Below are 22,702 nucleotides of genomic sequence, written 5' to 3' on the forward strand. Positions count from 1 at the left end.
AGCAAAGGCAATGATAAAAAACCATTTGCAAAAATATGCTATACTGAGCTGATCAGATGGTATTACCATGGTCGGACAGGATCAAGGCCCCCAATAGGAGTGACAATGATTCAAGTCGGCCAGGTCCCCAAATGATTCGTGGCATATATGCCAGATCAAGAGGCGTGGCAATGGTTCGGGTTCGACCATGCCCCCAAGTGATTTTGTGGCCTTTAGGCCGACCAAGAGGCGTGACTGGTTCAGACTTGACCATGTCCCCAAATGATCTGGTGGCTGTCGCCTATCAAAGGGTGTTCGTTGGTTCGGACACGACCAAGGCCCCCAGTGATATATAAAAAATAAATGTCAAGGGGTAAACCGGAGGCTGCTTTAAACAGAACCACTCCGTGTAACCTCGCATGATGAGAAAGACAGAGACCCCGCTTTAGCTGAGGCTCCGGTTTGATATATCAAAGATAATATATACATTGTCATGATATGTACATAGATAGAGCCGGTGGCTCAAGTATAGTAAGGCCGAAGATGAGCTATATTCCACGGCCTGTTGGTCTCCTCCTCTGATGTACGTGAGTCTTGATGCCCTCGAATATCAATCAGATAGTACGACCCGTTGTGCAAATTCTTGCTGATCACGAAAGGTCCCTCCCAAGGTGGGGATAACTTGTGCATATCCGTTTGATCTTGGATGAGTCGAAGCACCAAATCTCCTTCTTGAAAAGTTCTGGTTCTAACCCGGTGACTGTGATAGCAACGAAGATCTTGCTGGTAAATCGCCGAACAGGCAGCCGCTATATCACGCTCCTCGTCCAATAGGTCCAAAGCATCTTGCCGTGCTATCTCATTGTCTGCTTCAACATAAGCTGCCACACGAGGTGAATCGTGCCGGATGTCACTAGGGAGAACTGCCTCTGCTCCATAGACCATGAAAAATGGCGTGTATCCTGTGGACGGTTTGGCGTAGTATTGATACTCCATAATACAGATGGTAGCTCATCAACCCAACATCCTGGTATTCTTTGCAATGGGACCATAAGCCGGGGTTTGATGCCTCGCAAGATTTCCTGATTAGCTCGTTCTGCCTGTCCATTGGACTGGGGGTGTGCCACTGACGACACGTCAAGTTGGATGTGCTCACGTTCACAGAACTCCTTCATAGCGCCCTTGGATAAATTGGTACCATTGTTAATAATGATATTGTGTGGAAAACCAAACCGGAAAATCACCTTCTTGATGAACTGCACCGCTGTTGCTGCATCACACTTGCTGACAGGCTCCGCTTCAACCCACTTGGTAAATTTGTCAACTGCCACCAAAAGGTGGGTTTTCTTATCCTTGTATCTTTTAAAAGGCCCAACCATATCCAGCCCCCAAGTTGCAAACGGCCATGTTATTGGGATCATCCTCAATTCTTGAGCCGGCACATGAGCACGCCTTGAAAATTTCTGACATCCATCACACCGTTTAACCAAGTACTCCGCGTCAGCATGCGCTGTCAACCAGTAGAACCCATGACGAAACGCCTTTGCCACCAAAGACTTTGAACCGGCGTGGTGTCCACAATCCCCTTAATGGATTTCTCTTAAGATTTCACAGCCTTCCTCAGGAGAAACACAATGTTGAAACGCCCCTGATACACTGCAATGATGTAATTCACCATTGACAATCGTCATAGACTTGGATCGCCAGACTATCTGCCTGGCCAGAATCTCATCCTCTGGTAACTCCCCCCGGTTCATGTATGCAAGATAAGGAACTGTCCAATCCGTAATAACATGCAGGGCTGCCACCAATTGATCCTCCGAATCAGGGATCGCCAAATCCACCTCACCTGGGAGCTTGACTGACGGGTTGTGCAACACGTCTAAAAAGATGTTAGGCGGGACCGGTTTACGCTGAGAGCCCAACCGGCTTAAAGCATCCGCCGCTTCATTCTTCCGACGGTCCACATGATCCACTTGATAACCCTTGAAACAACCTGCAATATTATCCACTTCCCGATGATATGCAGCCATGAGCGGGTCCTTAGAATCCCAAGTGCCAGACACCTGTTGAGCCACTAGGTCCGAGTCACCAAAGCACTTAACCCGGCTTAAATTCATCTCTTTAGCCATCCGGAGACCATGGAGCAAGGCTTCATACTCAGCTACATTATTAGTACAAGGGAACATTAAGCGGAGAACATCACCTCGTGGGGAAGTTAATACGACTCCAGCCCCCGAGCCTTCCAATTGCCTGGATCCGTCAAAATGAATAGTCCAATATGTGTGATCCGGCTTCTCCTCTGGTGCTTGTAACTCCGTCCAGTCATTGATGAAATCAACAAGTGCTTGAGACTTCACTGCCGTCCGAGGCACGTACTTCAGGTTCTATAGCCCACTTGGCAATCCGGCCAGTCGCCTCCCGGTTCTGTACAATATCACCCAAGGGAGCTGAACTGACCACTGTGATGGGGTGCCCTTGAAAATACTGCTTCAACTTCCGACTGGCCATAAAAACACTATAGACCAGCTTCTGCCAATGCGGATACCTTTGCTTGGATTCAATAAGCACCTCGCTGATATAATAAACCGGCCGCTGAACCGGATATTCCTTGCCTGCCTCTTTGCGTTCCACCACAATAGCCACGCTAACTGCCCGAGCATTGGCTGCTACGTATAATAATAGTGGCTCCTTGTCGACCGGAGCTGCAAGAACAGGCGGATTGGCTAACTGCCGCTTCAGGTCCTCAAATGCTTCATCAGCAGCCGGACTCCAAATGAAATGGTCTGTCTTCCTCAGCATTTGGTACAAAGTAATGGCCTTCTCTCCGAGGCGGCTGATAAACCGGCTTAGTGCAGCGATCCGGCCCGCCAAACACTGAACATCGTTGATACATTTTGGTTTAGCTAGGGATGTAATAGCCGTAATCTTCTCCGGGTTAGCCTCGATTCCTCTGTTAGACACCAGGAAACCCAGTAACTTGCCTGCCGGAACACCAAAGACACACTTGGCCGGATTAAGCATCATCTTGTAAACTCGCAAGTTGTCAAAGGTCTCCTTCAAATCATCCACCAGCGTCTCCTTTTGTCTTGACTTCACTACAATATCATCCACATAGGCGTGCACATTGCGGCCGATCTGTTTATGCAGGCAATTCTGTATACATCGTTGATAGGTGGCTTGGGCACTCTTGAGCCCGAAGGGCATAGATAGATAGCAGAAGGCTCCAAAGGGAGTAATAAATGATGTTTTCTCCTGGTCCTTAACCGCCATCTTGATCTGATGATATCCAGAGTATGCATCCAAAAAACTCAAACGCTCACAACCCGCCGTTGCATCAATGATCTGGTCAATACGGGGGAGGGCAAAAGGATCTGCCGGATAGGCTTTGTTAAGATCTGTGTAATCCACACACATACGCCAAGTGCCGTTTTTCTTAAGAACCAGCACCGGATTAGCAAGCCACTCTGGATGGAACACCTCAATAATAAAACCAGCTGCTAAAAGCCTAGCCACTTCCTCTCCAATGGCTTTGCGTCTTTCTTTGTTAAACCGGCGGAGGAACTGTTTCACCGGTTTATACTTAGGATCCACATTAAGAGTGTGCTTAGCGAGTTCCCTCGGTACACCTGGCATGTCAGACGGCTTCCATGCAAAAATGTCCCAATTCTCACGGATGAACTCGATGAGCGCGCTTTCCTATTTGGGATCCAGGTTGGCACTGATAGTGAACTGCTTGGACGAATCGCCGGGCACGAAGTCAACAAGCTTTGTCTCAGCTGCCGATTTGAACTTCAGATTTGAATCATGCTCTGTAGTTGGCTTCTTTAAGGGGGTCATATCCGCTGGATCAACATTGTCCTTATAATACTTCAACTCCTCCGTGGCACAGACTGACTCTGCATAAGCCGCATCACCTTCCTCACATTCCAAAGCGATCCTACGGCTCCCATGAACCATTATGGTCCCCTTGTAACCCGGCATCTTGAGCTGCAAGTAGATATAACAAGGCTGCGCCATGAACTTGGCGTAAGCCGGCCGGCCAAACAAGGCGTGATACGGGCTCCGGATCTTCACCACCTCAAATGTTAGTTTTTCCGACCGGGAGTCGTGCTCGTCCCCAAAGGCCACATCCAGGGCTATCTTACCAACAGGATATGCAGATTTGCCAGGCACCACACCATGGAACACCGTATTCGACGGTCTGAGATCTTTGTCTGTTAAACCCATGCGGCGGAATGTCTCATAGTACAATATGTTAATATTGCTTCCTCCATCCATGAGTACCTTGGTGAATTTATAACCCCCCACCTGAGGGTCTACCACTAATGCTAGCTGGCCCGGATTATCAACCCGGGGCGGGTGATCCTCTCTACTCCACATGATAGGCTGTTCCGACCAGCGCAAGTAACGTGGTAAGGCCGGTTCAACAGAATTCACCGCTCGCCTGTGGAGTTTTCGGTCGCGTTTATCCAAACTAGTTGTGAAAACATGATACTGCCCATTGTTCAACTGTTTTGGCTGGCTCTGATAACCCGACTGCTGCTGCTGCTGCTGGCTGTTCTGATTATTCTGGTGATTGTGACCGCCCTGATTGCGACCTGAACCGGAAATTCCATCATGATCCGGCCCGTGGAAACCGGATTCTGAACCGCCACCTGATCCGTGATCATACCGGAAAGCATTAGAGTTTTTGAACTCCTGCATGATATAACAATCTTTCCAAAGATGGTTATCCGGTGCCTCCTTCGTCCCGTGCTTCGGGCAAGGCTGATTCAACAAATAGTTCAAACGGCTTGCGTTAGGATTGGGAGCCCCATTACGATTTGCCGCTTTACCTCTGCGCCGCTGCCCCCTGTCCTGTGCATTAGTGATGGCCACAAAGTCCATGCTGCCATCCGCCTTGCGCTTGCCTCCGTTTCCATGACCCGCTAGTTTGTACTGCTGCTGTTTGGAGTTGCTATTCTTCTTTCCCTTTCCTGCTTCATCATCATTAGGCTCGGGATCCTTGGTACTGTCCGAATCGGCATACTTCACTAAAGCGGCCATGAGGGTTCCCATGTCATTACAGAACCGCTTCATGCGTCCCAACTTCAATTTTAGAGGCTCAAACCGGCAGTTGCCTTCCAAAGTTAAGATCGCAGAGTCAGCATTAATCCTGTCAGACGAGTGCAAAATTTCTGAAACGCGGTGCACCCAACGGGTCGTTGATTCTCCTTCCTCCTGAACACAAGCCGCCAGGTCTACTATGGACTTGGGCTGCTTACATGTATCCTTAAAATTCTGTATAAACCGGGCCCACAACTGGGCCCATGAGCTGATAGAATTGGGTGGTAGGCTCTTTAACCAAGTACGAGCCGTGCCCTCAAGCATCATGGTGAAGTATTTTGCACATGCAGCCTCATCCACGTCCAGCATTTCCATGGCCATCTCATAACTCTCTACCCATGCCTCAGGGGGTAAATCAGCGGTGTAATTAGGCACCTTGCGTGGACCCTTGAAATCTTTGGGCAGGCGCACATTACGTAAAGCAGGGATCAAGCAAGGCACTCCCAAAGCGGATGTGACTCCTAGTCCGGCGAAGGTGGTAGAACGAACCGACGTAAGTTGACCCGCATTATCCTGGGCTGCTAACTCGGCCTCCCTTTGTGCTCGGGCCCGGTCCGCCACATCCTGCGCATCGCAGACACCGCCTGCCGGGCTATCGCCACAAGCTGCTTCACGGCCTCGCGCATTGCTCGATACGGCGGGTTCATTCAAGCGCCTGCTATAACTCCGGCTTGGACGGGGTGTAGAGTGGATCCGATCCCGGCTGTATGAATATGCTTCCTGTTGAATCAGCGCAGTCCGGAGAAGCTCCTTAACCCGGCGTGTCTCTATCGCTTGCAGAGAATCCCCTTCGACTGGGATGGCCTCTAACCGTGCAGCGGCCGCAACAAGGTTGTCCATAGGATTCGAATAATGACCCGGGGGCGTCTGGACCGGCGGAAGAACCACAATGTTTTGGTGAGAAGGTTCCATCAGGCGAGGTTGGACCGTCGCCCCTGGTCCTGGTGCCTCAATCTGGTTTGTCTCTGGGTACTGCGGCGGATTACTGGGTCCAGCTCCTGGAGTGTGAAAGAGATTTCGGGGGTCAAACCCTAACGGCAGGCGTGATCTGTGCTTCCGCTTCAAAACCTCCTGTGATGCGTTCTGGTCAAGCATGAGTTTATAGGCCTGGGCGTCCAAAGCGGCCCGCTCTGCAGCCATCCGGTCTTTTTCTGCTGCCAGATCCGCTTTGGCTTGCACGATCTGCTCTCTCACCTTCACAATTTCTGCATTATGGGCCTCCTGATCCGCCGGATTGTCCTCTGCCATAAGCGCGGCTAATGCATCAAACAGCTCAGATAGAACTTGAACCGGCGGGCGCATAAGGCCTCCTGACCCTGCTGCTGCTGCCTCTGCTGATCCGGAGAGCATTGCTGCGGCGGTCGAAGAGTGATTCGCCGCCTGTGTGCCGGCCATGAATATTCCAACCCGGTTGACCTGGCCCGGGGGGTCCGAAATACTGTCGCCATCGGAACAGCCCCTAATCTGGTCGTCTTGCAACTGGTACAGTGATTCGGTCTCTCCGGTCGAGGACTCGTCATCGGAATAGATGACGGTCTCGCTACCGTGTTCTGATTCGTCCTCACGCTCTCCTTCGTGGACGACTCCAACGAAGACACGCTTCACGGCCGGTTTAGCCCAGGTAGATCTCGCACGCTGAGCCGTCTCGATGAGGTTGGTGCAGATGTCCGGCTCAGGCCCAGGCTCACCGATTTTGCCAATGAAAATGTGTATGCCACCAAAGGGGACCCGGTACCCGTACTCGATCGAATCGGCCACGGGACCCCATCCTGCGTCGTCGATGTAGATCCTGCCCCGATGACTCTTGGTCCTCCGGCCCACAACATAGCCTTCGAGTCCCTTGAGCTTGCCCTCCAAGATCGTCAAACCATCGTGCGATAGCCCCATGGTGGGCGCCAACTGTCGTGGATTTGTCACGGCAGATGTCCTAGTGAAAGGACTTAGTCGTGGAGCCATCGCCACGGGTTTACTTGAAGGGGTTAAAGCGGACACAAAGACACGAGGGTTTTATACTAGTTCGGCCCCTTCGATGAAGGTAAAAGCCTACGTCTAGTTGTGATGGAATTGATATGATCTCGATGGCTAGGGAGCAAACAAGCTTCGCCTAGGCTCGAGTTGTGGTTGTCTCTCCTGAACTGCCGCCGGGCCGTCCCCTTATATACACGGGTGACGCCCGTCGGTCCATAGAGTCCCAACCGGTTCATATTCGTATCCCGGTTGGTATCTCTCTATTCCTAACTTACAATACAAGTTATACATCAGGTCGGTTTACGGCTACAGATTCTAAACCGACTATAGGCCTTGGGCCTTCATCTGCTTATACCACTAATGAAGTTAATCCGGCCCAAGTAGGCCGGTTTATGCCTAGTGGTAATATCCCCAACAACGCCGCATGGAGATCTTCCGGGGTATGGCGTGTTGTGGCCATGCCTGCCCTTGGTGAGGGGCGGGGTGGGCTTCGCTGTAGCCACGCCCCTGCCTCGTCCCCCTTGATGAGGTCATGGGGTTTGTTGGAGTCGCGGGCCGACCCCCCAAAGCCGGCTTCTCTGGAAGTCGTCCCTGGGAGTCGGCCGTGAGCGGGCAGTCGGCCATCTTGCCGTCGACTCCTCAGGAGGCGGCTCTTTGTCCTGGGGTCTTTGAGGGGCGCAGCCCGCCCCGATGTCTTGAAAGGTTCTGGGACCCGGGTTGGCCTACCTGTGGCCCATTACTCCGACACTATCGGTCTAGTAAAGTAGTCAATTGCTTCAGGGACAATTTTGCAACTCCTACCACCACTTTTCCACACTCGCTATATTTACTTTAGTTGCTTCTTTACCTTAACATCCCCTAGTTTTATTTTCGTGCTCTTTACTTTCTTGCAAGCCTATCCAACAACACCTACAAAGTACTTCTAGTTTCATACTTGTTCTAGATAAAGCGAACGTCAAGCGTGCGTAGAGTTGTATCGGTGGTCGATAGAACTTGAGGGAATATTTGTTCTACCTTTAGCTCCTCGTTGGGTTCGACACTCTTACTTATCGAAAACTGTTGCGATCCCCTATACTTGTGGGTTATCATTGTACCGTACGAAGGATGAACCATGGCTCCTTCCAGGGTCAGCATTGAAGGCTAATCATGGGACGGCACCAACCCTTCATTTTGGAGGTCGAAGGGGTTGCCTACAACGGGGCCTATCCAACCCAAAATTTCCTTGTCATTCCTAAAGTCTACAGTAACGAATTTACTCGGTTGCCCTTGAGGAACTTCTTAAATTCCTCACACTCAACGTTGGCATGGCATATGTGGTAGACCAAGCATAAGTCATGGACGGAAATCTGGATCACGACGGGCTTCTTCTTCTCTGCCTCATTTAGATTCTTCTCGCTTCCTGGACTATGGTGTACTCAACATCTAGCCGAGCAACCCACTCATCATTTGAGTTTTCGAACATGTGTTTGAAGCGAGCAAGGCATCCTTTCACCGTTGCGGAACAACGGGTGTAGATGATGTTGAACTCATCGCCGGTGATGGTTCTAACCTTTTACTCACTGCCAATCATGGAGATTTGGGATGCCATGGATTTGGGAGGAGGGTTAGGATTAGTGGAACTGCCGTAATGTGAAAGGACGGGACGACTAGGGGAGAACTACCATACTGTTAAAGGACATCCGGGGACGAGTACAAGCGAGAACTGCCAGCGTTTTTTGTAAAAATGCTGAGTGGGGCATGCGAGCGACAGGGTAGTGGCTTCCCTGGAGGATAAATGGATTCATGCATAGTACTATGGGGGGCCAATCAGATATCATGTCTACTCGACGCCCAATTAAATGGCTTTCGATGTCATGTCAAGCATCGGGAAAATTACAGGTGATATGAAGCTTACCATTCTCCCATGATACGGGCTTCCGAGAGCCCTTGGATCTAAGATCGAACGGTTGCATGGCGTGATTCTAGACCTATGGGTGAATATCCCATCCTGGAGGGTTATTCTGCAAATTTTCAGCAACCTAGCATGCGACCGTTTGATCTCAGATCCAAGGGCTGCCAGCAGCCCGTATCATGGTCGCGCGTACCATGACCGTCGCCTCGCTCGCGCGGTCGTGCGCTTGGATATTTAACACAGTGCATTAGCCTATCTGATGTTGGCATATCATACATAGTCATCACTTAGTCACTCGTACAACAAGGTTAGCTATAAGGTTGGCTATAAGAGTATTTTTTTACGTGTCTCTATCTCTTTCTTCGTAGTATTTATTGCATTTGCGAAGGAGTGACCTCTTCCAATGAAATGGTAGTCTCAAGTCATTAAAAGCATGCACACCCCACATCTCTTATTGGTTGATATGTCAAGAAACAAGAAACGATGTATGCACCATGCCTAAGTGTTTTGGGATTATTTGTTTCTCGTAAGACGACTTGCACACCTAGATGGGGGGAGTAATTAACTTGCCACATCAGACTTTATGCCTATATGGTAGGCTTAGCACGTGTACATGCAAGTAAAATAGTGGGATATAAGTCCGCTTACATGGCATTTTTGCATATGTGGAGGAAAGAGGCAAGGAAAAAGTGGAGGAGTGGGCTCTCATGCAAGAGCCAGCCTCTACATGGTGGAGCATTGGGAGAGGCACCTGTATACCATGGAGGTGGTCAAGAATCGGGAGACTCACGCTGGCCATAGCGCCGCAGTTAAAATGATAAAATGGCAAGTCAAATCACAGGGCCCCACTTGTCCAGCAGTTACTCGCTGTCAAATCACACAGCCCTACATTTGCAGCAGCCTAGTCCCTCTTCTTCTCGCATCTCTGTCGAACTAACTAGGCGGAACTTCCCCACCCTCGACTTTTAAATAGTAGAGTATACTAATTTTGTATCCATGGATTGCGCCATGGAGCAAAGCCTCAAGAAAATGGCGGTACACATGTATGAAGTATACAACACGCCTGTCGCGTTCGCGTCCACCCCAGACGGTCGGTCGGTCTAGCACGCCGCTCTCCGAATGGAACGCGTGTCATATTGCGTTTGCACAACATGTGGGACCGCAATCGAGAACCGACCATAGGCACACTCCCCGGCCCCGCAACTCGAGTGAGTTAATAGAAGAGAGAGATGAGAGATAGTACTAGAGAAGTGTTGTACACACGTTGGTGCCTGGACGATCCCTGCATGAGATGGAAGATCAGTTCGTCCATGCATGTGACCAGACTCCAGCAAACACGCCTGGATTGGCTATCATCTACATATTGTGCAGGTTGTGTTGTACATGGCTGTAGTTCCAATGAGAAATCTAAAAAAAGATTTCTTGTCATCTCGTAATATTAGGTGTCATGCGCGAGGGTTAAACAGCGACAACTGAGTTCCTCCAAGGCGCTGGTCATTGGGGGACACATGCATGAAGACTACTCGACTGCCATCTAGGTCAAGCCGGCTATGTTAATTAGGACATCTACCGATGGACCCCTTTTCTACGAGTTTATCTTTAATTTGAGCTTTGATCCTCGTCTAGTTTGTCCGTCGGGATTCATGTTATCTCCTTTGGGGAGTGAGGTTATGGTTTCTTGTTATGTGGCATTTTTTCATGTTATATGTTATAATCCGGTGCTTCAGATCAAAATGACGACAACTGCGCCTCTGGGGCACATGCATGAAGACTGCTCGACAGTCACTGACAAGGTCAAGACGGCTCCGGTAGACAAAAGAAAACTAGTACTCTACTATATAGGCAAGAGCCTCTGCGCTTTATTTCTAGTGTTGCTCTCTTCACACTGTCTCGTCCTCTCTAGATCTAAACACGATAGCGGTGGCCACACTCTCTCTCTCTCTGCTCAACGCTGGTCACAGATCCAGCCGAATCCTCTCCGCCGGGGAAGGTGAGAAGGTGCAATGTTCACTCGGTTGTCCTTGGCGATGGCTCTTACCCACTACTGGCGTATCCCGATTAGCGTGTCTTCCCTTTCTCTCCCAAGCACCGCTGTCTAGGGAGGGCCTCCGACCCCTTCTTCCTCGCTGTCGTAGTGTGGGCAGATCCAGCCTCCCGCCGCCTACCTAGCGACATCCTGGCGACCCTCAGGTATAACTTCCTTCTAAACCGGCCTTTCTTTACTTCCAGAGCTCCTGACATCGCTGCATTTGTATCTTTTACTATTTCCCAGGCCCCCTTGTACATAGGATCGATCGAATGTTTGAAAGCCACCTAAATTTTGATAGTAAAGACGGAAAAGTAGTTCATGCACTCGAATCTAGTACTACTTGATTCAAACGAGGAATAAAGGTGTCGGATTTCAGGTTCCGGTAGACCCTTGAGGTTCGAACACTGGGGTGCGCGTGGAGATTTCGCCTCCTACCTACCTGCACCCCTCTGCATCGCTAAGATCTAAGCTATGGAAAGAACAACACGACAGACACAGGGTTTATACTGGTTCGGGCCACCGTTGTGGTGTAATACCCTACTCCAGTGTGCGGCATGGTGGATTGCCTCTTGGGCTGATGATGATGAACAATACAAGGAAGAACAGCCTCGCGAGTGTCTATTCTTGGCTGGGCGATGAACTGCTGGGAGGAGTTCAGTCACCCTTCTCTCTCTCTCTCTCTCCGATTGTCGATGCCCCCCTCCCCTGGGGGTGGCTAGTCCTATTTATAGAGGCCCTGGTCCTCTTCCCAAATATCGAGCGGGAAGGGAGCCAACAATGGCGGGCTAATTTGAAGGGGGGCAGCTAGTACCAGCTATCCTGACAAAAGTAGTCTTCGCCTGCACAAAGCTCTGGTGGTGACACCGTCTTGGGCTCCACAATGACCTCCGTCTTGCAGTCCTCCTGGTCATGGTCATGTTGCACCGAAATGGCAACCTTTGCCTGATGCCTCGGTACTCCGCGGCTGTGCTTGCCCCCTTTGCACCAAAGAGGAAAGGAGGACACTGCGCGGGCTGGCACCCGCCTGGCACCCTTGGTCGTCATGGCTTGCGTCACGGGCACCTCATGAGGTACCCCGCCTTGATCTCTCCGCCTACTCGCGAGCCAGCCTGATGAGGCCGTGCCTGAGGAAGCTCCGCGTCGTTCGCCCCGCGAGGCTTGGCCCCTCGCGAGGGTCTGGGGTCTGTGTTGGTGAAGATGGGCCGTGTTGGGCCCCCCTTTGAGCCACGCCGCAGGCCGCAGGCAGGCAAGTCTGGGGACCCCCATTCCCAGAACGCCGACAGTAGCCCCCGGGCCCAAGGCGCGCCCGGGCTCGGCCATGCAGGGAGGCGAAAGGGCAAGAGCGAAGCGCCGCGGGCCCTAACAGCCTGCGGTCTTGGGCGCCGCATGGCGGTTGATTGGACGTGGGCTTCTCCACTTCCCCATGGCGCCTCGGCAACTGCATGGGTTGGACAAGGCCCTGCATGCAAAGCGGGTCATAATTACTTGCGATCGTGGGGGCCGTCGGTTGGCCCTCGCCAGCTATAAGTACGGATCGGCGCGCGCCCTTCCAGTTCATCCCCCCTTGCTTCTCCTTCTTCTCCATGGCCCCGTCGAGGAGGTTCTCGGCCGGAGAGAAGGGGAAGGCTCGCCAGGTTGAGCCTGCCTCTCCCCCGCCCAAGTGCGGCCGAGGGCGCCCTCGCAAACATCCTGTGGCCACCACGACAGCTCCCCGTGGCCGTGGAGGCGATTTTCAGCACGGCGACGGGTAGATTGCTGTGGCCGGGGGGCGCGCTCCGGTCGCGCGTCCACCTAGGTCGCGCTTTCGTGCTGCAGAGGTGCTGCCGGAGTTCGTCGTGTGGTCGGCGGAGCCGACTAGCACCCGGCTTCCGCTTCGTCGCTTCCTCCTCGGCGAGCTCCAGGCCGACGGCTGCTGCAGCCAGGCCTCATGGGCTTCACTGGAGGTCTCCGCAGCCAGGAGCCTGGCCCTGGCCCGCGGTTGGCAGACGTTTGCCCGCGTGCGTGGCCTGAGCCGTCGTTGCACCCTGCACTTCAAGTTTGACGGCGATGCCACCCTCTACGTGAGGGTGTTTGGGGAAGATGGTCGCCTCGCAGGGTGCTGCCCCGAGGGCGACGACCGTGGCCAGGAACCCAGCTCTGGCGATGATGGAGAGGACAGCGCTCGCGTGACTGGCGGCGCTCGGGGTTCCCCAAGCTTCTCCGGTTCTTCTTCAGGCGGCGACTCTTCCAGCGGTGGCAGTGGTCAGCCTCCACGCCGTCGCATCTGCTTGGGAGGTGGTAGCATGTCCGCCCGCCGTCGCGCCCCGGTGAAGCGCAAGAGGGAGTCTGGCTGAGCCTCGGAGGCAGCTCGAGTCTTCCCTGCAGGCTGGTGTGAGGCGAGCTGCGCCTGATCTGTTCTTTCTTTTCCTTTTTCCTGCGTAAAAAAGACAGTAGTGTGGAGCCCCGCGGGGGTGTGTTTGGGTTATTGCTGTTAATCATCGGTTTGCTTTCGTTATCGTGCCTTCTGGCTACGTGCCCGCGTGTGGATAGTTCCCGGCCCCAACCGTGGGGGGGCGACCGACCCAGGCCCTGTGTTCGTGTCGCGATGCCCGTGGGGCACGGACTGGAGGGGTGCTCCTGTAATGGACCCAGGTCGTGAACCCTTTGAACGATTAGGACAGGAACACTCGCGAGGGCGCTCGGCTGTCCCCCCCCCCCCTCGCGAGGCCTTGCATAAGAGATATCGATGCAGGACAGTGAAAAGTCGAAGAACCATAAGCCAAAGACGGCAACAACTTCAATAAAACTTCGAATGAGAAGGAACAAGCCAACTGCGGAAAGCAAATGAAAAGCCGCGTCCGGCACCTAATCTAGTCTTTGACGTCTTCTCACCAGCGCGGAGCTAAGTGCTGCCACTGGGTGTGGGAGGGAGCCCCAGGGCCTGAGGCCGGCGCTCCTGAGACTCCGGGGCGTGTACAGCCCCAACCCATTATTACGTGAGAGTGTCACGGGCGGCGAGCTTCACTGGCGTTGGCCTTCTTCACAGGCTCCGGTCCTTTACCAAAACACGACAGCTTCACAGGCATTCGCCTTCTTCACAGGCTCTGGGACTTTCCCAAAACACGACAGCTTCACAGGCATTCGCCTTCTTCATAGGCTCTGAGCCTTTTCCAAAACGCGACAGCTTCACAGGCATTCGCCTTCTTCACAGGCTCTGGGCCTTTTCCAAAACGCGACAGCTTCACAGGCATTCGCCTTCTTCACAGGCTTTGGGCCTTTTCCAAAACACGACAGCTTCACAGGAACTCGCCTTCTTCACAGGCTCTGGGCCTTTTCCAAAACGCGACAGCTTCATAGGCATTCGCCTTCTTCACAGGCTCTGGGCCTTTTCCAAAACACAACAACTTCACAGGCATTCGCCTTCTTCACAGGCTCTGGGCCTTTTTAGGGGTAGAACCTCCAGAGGTGCTGGATGTTCCATGCGTTCTGGACCGGCACCCCCTCCTGAGTCTCCAAGCGCGCGGAGCCGGGCCTGGAAACATGAACAACTTTGAACGGTCCCTCCCACATGGGAGAGAGCTTGTGCAGCCCCTCCCTGGAGAGAACCCGCCTGAGCACGAGTTCTCCTACCTCGAGAGTTCTAGGGCGGATGTTGCGGCAGTGATATCGCTGCAGTGCTTGTTGGTACCTCGCCGCTCGCAGCGCGGCTCCTCGGTGACGTTCCTCCCCCAGCACGAGGTCCATCCCCCGCATGGCATCCTACTGCGCCTCGTCGAATGCCAGGACCCGCGTGGAGCGAAGTCTGACCTCATGAGGAAGGACCGCTTCAGCTCCGTAGACCAGGAAGAACGGGGTCTCTCCAGTCGGCTTGGTCGCGGTTGTGCGGATGGACCACAACACGGACCGAAGCTCGTCGTACCAACCTCTGCCACAGGCCTCCAGCTTCTTCTTGAACGTCCTGGTCTTGAGGCCCCTCAGGACCTCTGCGTTGGCTCGCTCGGCCTGGCCGTTACTTCAGGGGAGCGCTACCGAAGCATAGCATATCTGTGTTCCAAGGTTAGCACAGTATGTTTTGAAGAGGTTACTGGTGAACTGCGAACCGTTGTCCGTGATGATGCGGTTCGGCACCCCGAACCGGCTCACGATGCCCTTGATGAACTTGACCGCGGAACCTGCGGGAATGGTGCGGACAGCGTCTACTTCAGCCCACTTGGTGAACTTGTCCACGACGACGTAGAGGTAGCGGTAGCCCCCTGGCGCCCAAGGAAATGGGCCCAAGATGTCCAGCCCCCAGACTGCGAATGGCCACGAAAGGGGTATAGTCTGCAGGTCTCCTGCTGGCTGATGGATCTGGTTGGCGTGGAACTGGCAGGCCTCACAAGCTTTCACTAGTTTGACGGCGTCATTGAGCGCGGTGGGCCAATAAAACCCACTGCAAAACGCCTTGCCGATGAGGGTCCGTGATGATGAATGATGTCCACAGTCTCCGTCGTGTATATCTTCCAGCAATTCCTTCCCTTGCTCCCTGGAGATGCAGCGCAGGGATACATCGTTTGGTCGCTTCCGGTAGAGCTCCCCATCCTTGATGCAGTATGCCGTGGCCTGGCGTGCCACTCGCTCCGCTTCCTCCTCCTTCTCCGGCAGGGTCCCTTGTGTTAAGTAACTCCGGAGCTCCGTGATCCAGCATCCCTCCTGAGGTTCCATCGTCAGGAGCAGGCGTGCTCCTGAGGCCGGGCCACAGGCCGGAGCTCCTGAGGCAGGTGGCTGGGGGAGCTTCTCCCGAGGCTGAGTCGTGTTTGATAATGACGGCAGGGCTGAGGGCTTGAAGAGCTGCTCCTCGAAGACGCCAGGCTCCTGAGGTAACCGCGTGGACGCCCGTTTGGCGATGTCGTCGGCCTCCTGATTGGTGCCACGGGGCACATGCTGCAACTCCAACCCTCAGAACTGCTTCTCCATCCTGCGGACCTCCGCAAGTAGGCTTCCATGTGCTCATCTTTCGGCTCGTACACCTTGTTGGAGAAATTGACAAGGAGCTGTGAATCGCCCTTGATGGTGAGGCGTTTCACCCCCAGGGCAGCTGCGGCCTTCAAGCCCGATATTAAACTTTCATACTCCGCTATGTTGTTGGAGACCTTTTCACCTTGATGGAAACAGAGCTGCACAACTTAGTAGAGCTTGTCCTGAGTGGGCAATATAAGCACCGCCCCAGCCCCAGCGCCATGCCTGGAGAATGCCCCATCGAAGTACATGACCCAGCCTTCTGGCGCCTCGCTTCCCGGGGAGAGGGACCGATCCTCGTCGGCCTTGAGTCCTGGTGCTTCCATCCATTCTGCCACAAAATCCGCCAACGCTGCTCCCTTGATGACTCTGGTCGTGCTGAATTCGAGCTGAAACGCTTGTAGTTCTATGTTCCACTCAGTGACCCTTCCAGCTAAGTTAGGGCTCCTAAGCACTCTCTCCAGGGGGTATGAAGAGACGACCTTGATGGGGTGACCCTGAAAATAGTGCCGCAGCTTGCGCGAGGCCACCAGTAGCGTGAGGAGGAGTTTCTGAGGCATGGGGTACCGTGCCCTCACATCCCGCAACACTGTGCTGACGAAGTACACCGGGTGCTCGACAAGGTTGCGTGCATCAGTGTTGGCGGCTCCCTTCGAAGACCATGGCGCCTCTTGAGGCGATGAGGCCTCCTGAGGCTAGCCATCTGGGGGAGGGGCCTCTTCCGCCTCCGGTGCACTCCTCTGCGGCGGCTAATCCTCCTCAGCCACGGTGGCGGTTTCTGTGGGCCTTCCTTGTTCCTATTTTGCCTTGTCCCGGGCTGCTGCTACGGTTTTGATTCGACGCTCCTCTCTAACCGCCACCAGGGCTGCGATGGCGAAGTACGGAGTGGCGGCGAGGTAAAGCACCAGGGGCTCTTGAGGGCGCGGAGCCACCATGACCGGTGGGCTAGTCAGGTATCTCTTGAGATCCTGGAACGCCTTGTCGGCCTCTTCAGTCCACTCAAAGGGCCCCTTTTTCTTCATTAGCTGGAAGAAGGGCAGCGCTCATTCCCCCAACTTGGAGATGAAGCGCCCTAGCGCGGTCACGCGCCCAGTGAGCTTCTGCATTTCTCTGAGGGTCTTTGGCAGGCTCATGTTTTCCACCGCCTTGACCTTTTCCGGGTTAGCCTCGATGCCTCGGTGGGATACGAGGAAACCCAAGAGCTTGCCCGAGGGGACTCCGAACACACACTTCTCTGGGTTGAGCCGTAGATTCACTGCGTTGAGGCTCGCGAAGGTTTCCTCCAGGTCTTGTATCTGGGTCCTGGCCTCCCGAGACTTTACCACAATGTCATTGATGTAAGCTTCAACATTCTTCCCGAGCTGCGGGCCCAAGGTGATGTGCATCAGCCGCTGAAAGGTCGCCCCTGCGTTACGCAGCCCGAATGGCATGCATGTGTAGCAGTACACCCCACACGGGGTTAGGAAGGCTATCTTTTCGACGTCTTCTACCGCCATCTTGATCTGATGATACCCAGAGAAGCCATCCAAGAAGCATAGCAGGTCGCATTCCGCGGTGGAATCGACGATCTGGTCGATGCGCGGGAGCGGGAACGGATCCTGCGGGCATGCTTTGTTGAGGTTGGTGAAGTCGACACACATGCGCTCCTTCCCTCCCTTCTTTGGCACAACGACAGGGTTGGCCAACCAATCCGGGTATCGGACCTCGCGAATGACCCCAGCGGCTTCTAATTTGCGGGTCTCTTGGACGATGAAGGCCTGGTTTTCGGTGGACTACCGCCTGGCCTTCTGCTTCACATGGCGCACGTTGGGGTAGAAGTTGAGGTGATGCTCGATTACTCTCCTAGGGATCCCTGCCAACTGGTCAGGCTCCCAAGCGAATACCTTCTTGTTTGCGCGCAGGAACCCGACCAGGGCCTCCTCCTGCTCGGGTTCGAGGTTGGCGCCTATGGTGAAAGTGGCGTTGGTGGACCCGTCCTCATCGACGGGTATCTGCTTGGTTTCTGTCTTGTCTTGGGTGAACAACTGTTTCTTCTTGGCGGGCGCAGCCCCCTTGGGCTCGGGGGTCTCCAAGTCGGCGGGTTGTGCCGACACCGCCGTCTTGAAGGCGAGCTTGAGCACCCGCAGCGCGTCTCCGGTGTCCCCGTGCACGGTGAGGACACCGCTGCTCCCGGGCATCTTCATGAGGTTATACGCTGGGTGTGTTGCGGCCATGAACTGGGCCAACGCTGGGTAGCCAAGGATGGCGTTGTAGGGGAGGCCGATGGGGGCGATGTTGAAGTCGGCCAGCTCCGTGCGGAAGTTGTTGTAGGTGCCGAAGGTTATTGGGAGCCGGATCTCTCCCAAGGAGCTGGATGATCCGCCCCCAACGCCTGAGAAGGGCTGGCTGGGTTGCAGCCATTCCAGGGGTATGCAGAGGAGGTTTAAGGCCTCGACCGAGAGCACGCTGAGGCCCGCACAGCCATTGATGAGAGTTCTGGTGACGGCCACCTGGCAGATGGTGGGGGAGCACAGCATGGGGAGCGCACCCGAGCAGGCCGAGTTGGAGGGGTGGTCCTCCGAGCTGAACGTCAGGCCGGCCTTGGGCGCCGCCCGGTCCGGGAGAGCCCCCTGCCGCGTGGAAGCGGCGCTGACCCGGCGGATGAACGGCTTGACGTGGTGACTTGTAGGCGGCGCCTGCGAGCCGCCCAGGAGGGCCGCGACGACCGGGGGTGTTGGTGTAGCACGATGGGCGGGGAAGAGGCTGCGGGGCTCTTCCCAAGAGGCCACGGAGGCTGCCGGCAGGTGGAGCAGCCATGTGCGCGGAGCGCCGGTGAGGGCCATGGGGAGCCAGTTGGCCATGACCCTATTGTCACCTCTAGCTTGGAGGAGGGCCTCCTCGCTCGCCAACAAGAAGGCCAGCGGATCTGTCGCACCGCCGTAGCGCGGCGGCGTCGTTGGCTTGAACTTGTCCGGCCACCGTACCCATTGCAGGGCTGGGGCCAGGGCTCGGAGCCCCTTGGCCCCCGTGCTGGCACCAGCGGCCGGAGCGGGCGACGCGCTACTCATCGTGAGGCAGGCCGTGGCGGTGGCGGAAGAGAAAACTCCGGTGCACTCCTACCTGGCGCGCCAAATGTCGGATTTCGGGTTCCGGCAGACCCTTAAGGTTCGAACACTGGGGTGCGCACGGAGATTTCGCCTCCTACCTACCTGCACCCCTCCGCCTTGCTAAGATCTAAGCTATGGAAAGAACAACACGAGAGAGACAGGGTTTATACTGGTTCGGGCCACCGTTGTGGTGTAATACCCTACTTCAGTGTGAGGCGTGGTGGATTGCCTCTTGGGCTGATGATGATGAACAATACAAGGAAGAACAGCCTCACGAGGGTCTGTTCTTGGCTGGGGCGATGAACTGCTGGGAGGAGTTCAGTCACCCTTCTCTCTCTCTCTCTCTCTCCGATTGTCGATGCCCCCCTCCCCTGGGGGTGGCTAGTCCTATTTATAGAGGCCTTGGTCCTCTTCCCAAATATCGAGCGGGAAGGGAGCCAACAATGGCGGGCTAATTTGAAGGGGACAGCTTGTACCAGCTATCCTGACAAAAGTAGTCTTCGCCTGCACAAAGCTCTGGTGGTGACGCCGTCTTGGGCTCCACAATGACCTCCGTCTTGCAGTCCTCCTGGTCCTGGTCTTGTTGCACCGAAATGGCAACCTTTGCCTGATGCCCCGGTACTCCGCGGCTGCGCTTGCCCCCTTTGCACCAAAGAGGAAAGGAGGACACTGCGCGGGCTGGCACCCGCCTGGCACCCTTGGTCGTCATGGCTTGCGTCACGGGCACCTCATGAGGTACCCCGCCTTGATCTCTCCGCCTCCTCGCGAGCCAGCCTGATGAAGCCGTGCCTGAGGAAGCTCCGCGTCATCCGCCCCACGAGAGTTGGCCCCTCGCGAGGGTCTTGGGTCTGTCTTGGTGAAGATGGGCTGTGTTGCCCCCCCCCTTTGAGCCACGCCGCAGGCCACTGGCAGGCAAGTCTGGGGACCCCCGTTCCTAGAACACCGACAAAAGGGGGTCGGGTGGGGGAAGATCTGTTACCTGAATGTAGGACTTGGTTGAAAGAGGAAATAATGGGTGCGAAAAGTAGCAGAGACTGTTTATGCAACTGGTCTCTTGGTCTAATATGGAAATAAAGGGAAACGCAGTACAAACTCAATATAAACCCGATGTATTGGTTGAAAAAGGAAAGAAAGTGGGGACTGGGCGACAAGTCAACAGAGTAAGTCCAGCACTTGATTTTCTAGCCTCACATAGTATAAGGTGGCTATACCGCACAAAAATGGGACCAGACCAGAAATCATGTTCTGATGTTTGTTGCCCTAAGCCACTCTTATGTAATGCCACTGGTAAAATGTAGCTGTCGCTCTGTTAAAAGTAAGGACAGGTTAAACCAATGTTTTTTTCAATGTAATGCCTCCAGTAATATGAACCAATGGCACTTTTTTCATGTCCTGCTAAATTTCCCACTAAGATAAGTTGCTTCTTTTCGTTAGAAATGCAAATGTCCTGGTCCACCTACTCTCCCGTGCCCAAATACCGACTCTGTAGCAGCTGTTAATGTAATGTTGCTGGTAAAAGGAAGCAATGGCACCATTAAAGTAATGTAGTATTTCACGGTTGTCATAGTTAATCCTAATGCCCACACTAATATCTAGCCATGCTGCTGCTTTAGAAATTGCTACTGTCCTTATAGGATTGCCATTCAGATAAGGAACATGCTTCTTTTCATTTGATGTATGTTTCATCACTTGTTTGTCACCCTCCTTTCCATCTTTTTTTTGTGCAAACAGAGACATACATTTCACGCTTGATCTTACTTGAACTGCACAAATGATAACCAAATTATAGTTGAACATTCCAGGAGCTTCACAACCAACCTTGATGTGCTCAATTTTATTGCAACTAATGAAGAAGAAGCTCTGTGGGTTTCGTTTTCTGATGGAAATGGAACCGAGGGCTGAAGCCCTTTTCTTAAAAAAAATGAAGAAGTTGCTTTCTCATGGGACATTGGTTCATTTTAGGCTGAAGCAGTAATGTTATTATTTTGCACCTTAATCTAGTGGCACTATTAATTTGAGGCAATGTTTTGGCACCACTAGTTCCACTGATTTTTTTATATAGCAAAAGAGGGGGTTTCCTCCGATTTCATTAAAGAAACCATACCATAGAGAACCATTATCCGACAACATCTCAGTGTAAACGGGCAGTTATGCAAGTACTACTAGACCGGACTGAGTACTAGTAGGAGACAAGTTCGCCACGTAAGCTAGGCAGGTAGGTGGACGCAGCACCAGCTAGACCAAGTTTGGATTACAACCCAAATGCTACCACATAAACATCAGGGGGGAAGATAGAGCCAGCTTCAGCATCCCAGTATAAGCACCCCCAGCCTCCATCCTTGCGACGCACGGTACACCTCGTTTGCCACCTGCTCGACCCTAGTGCCACTTATAAAATGAAGTAATAATACAGTTAAAATAGAGCGAGTGTCCTCTCTATCATTTCATTTCCAATGTAGATAAAGAAAGTGCTTCTCTTTGTTAGTATATGTTTCATCAACTAGTCCCATTGTTGATGTTTAAGCATTTTTGCAAACTGGGGTGCTTAATTTTAGTTGATCTGCACAAAAATAGATATTGGAATGTCTCAAGGCCCCTCCATGTACTACCGATGTACACTGATACTCATCACTGGTAGAAGGTGTATCTGGGAGACTTGGGTCGATTTCCAGTATGAGGCGTACCGTATGAGGCGTCGCAAGGCCCATCTCGCCCTCGCAGCATGGCATACTATGATACTATCACAATATTTTCTTCTATTTATTAGTGTATGTTTCATCAACTAGTGCCACTATAATGTAATCACGCTTTTTCATTATATGTGTAGACAGGGTTATTCAGCTGCATTTTGGTGGAACTGCACAAATGTACGGATGGAACCGACATATATGTAGAGTGCGAGGTGCCAAGTAAAAATTACCGACACAAACCCTGCTCCATCTAAGCATTGGCATCCACCACCACCAGTGGGTTGTGTGGCGCTCACTGTGATTTGATCTTTCTCGGCAGCAAATCCTCTAACCAAATACTAGTATCTTAGACTTAAAAAAATACTAGTAGCTTATATTGGCAGTTTTCTAGGAAGTACTCTTTTCTGAAAGAAGCACCAATCTATTTTTCTTTATTTGTACACAGTGTCACAATGTTGACCCAAAGGTCTAGAGCTATTTTAGGGTGATTGGTGTAGTACTCGGAAATTGATTGTAAGCATGATTTTTATTAGCTGTCACACTGATGGTAAGCATGAGCAGATGGAAGATTATGTTAGTGCGAAGCTTACCTTAAACCCTACCGACGCCGTTGAAACAAGGCGAGCGTCGAGGGAACCATGGAGAATGGCGGGGAAGGGACTGTCGGATCATGGGTTCCGGGAAAACCCTCGAGGTTCCAACACTAGGGTGCATGCGAAGGTTTTCTCCCTACCGATCCACGCCCTAGCTCGCTAAGATCTCGCGGATGAACTCCACGAACTTGCGACACAAAGACACAAGATTTATACTAGTTCGGGCCACCGTTGTGGTGTAATACCCTACTCCAGTGTGGTGGTGGTGGATTGCCTCTAGGGCTGATGATGAACAGTACAAGGGGAAGAACAGCCTCCTGAGGTTGAGGTGTTCTTGTGCTTGGCGAACTTGTGTGGGCAAGATGCCTCTGAATGAGTTC

The sequence above is a fragment of the Triticum dicoccoides genome, chromosome 7A (assembly GCF_002162155.2).
Source record: "Triticum dicoccoides isolate Atlit2015 ecotype Zavitan chromosome 7A, WEW_v2.0, whole genome shotgun sequence".
Taxonomy (NCBI): domain Eukaryota; kingdom Viridiplantae; phylum Streptophyta; class Magnoliopsida; order Poales; family Poaceae; genus Triticum; species Triticum dicoccoides.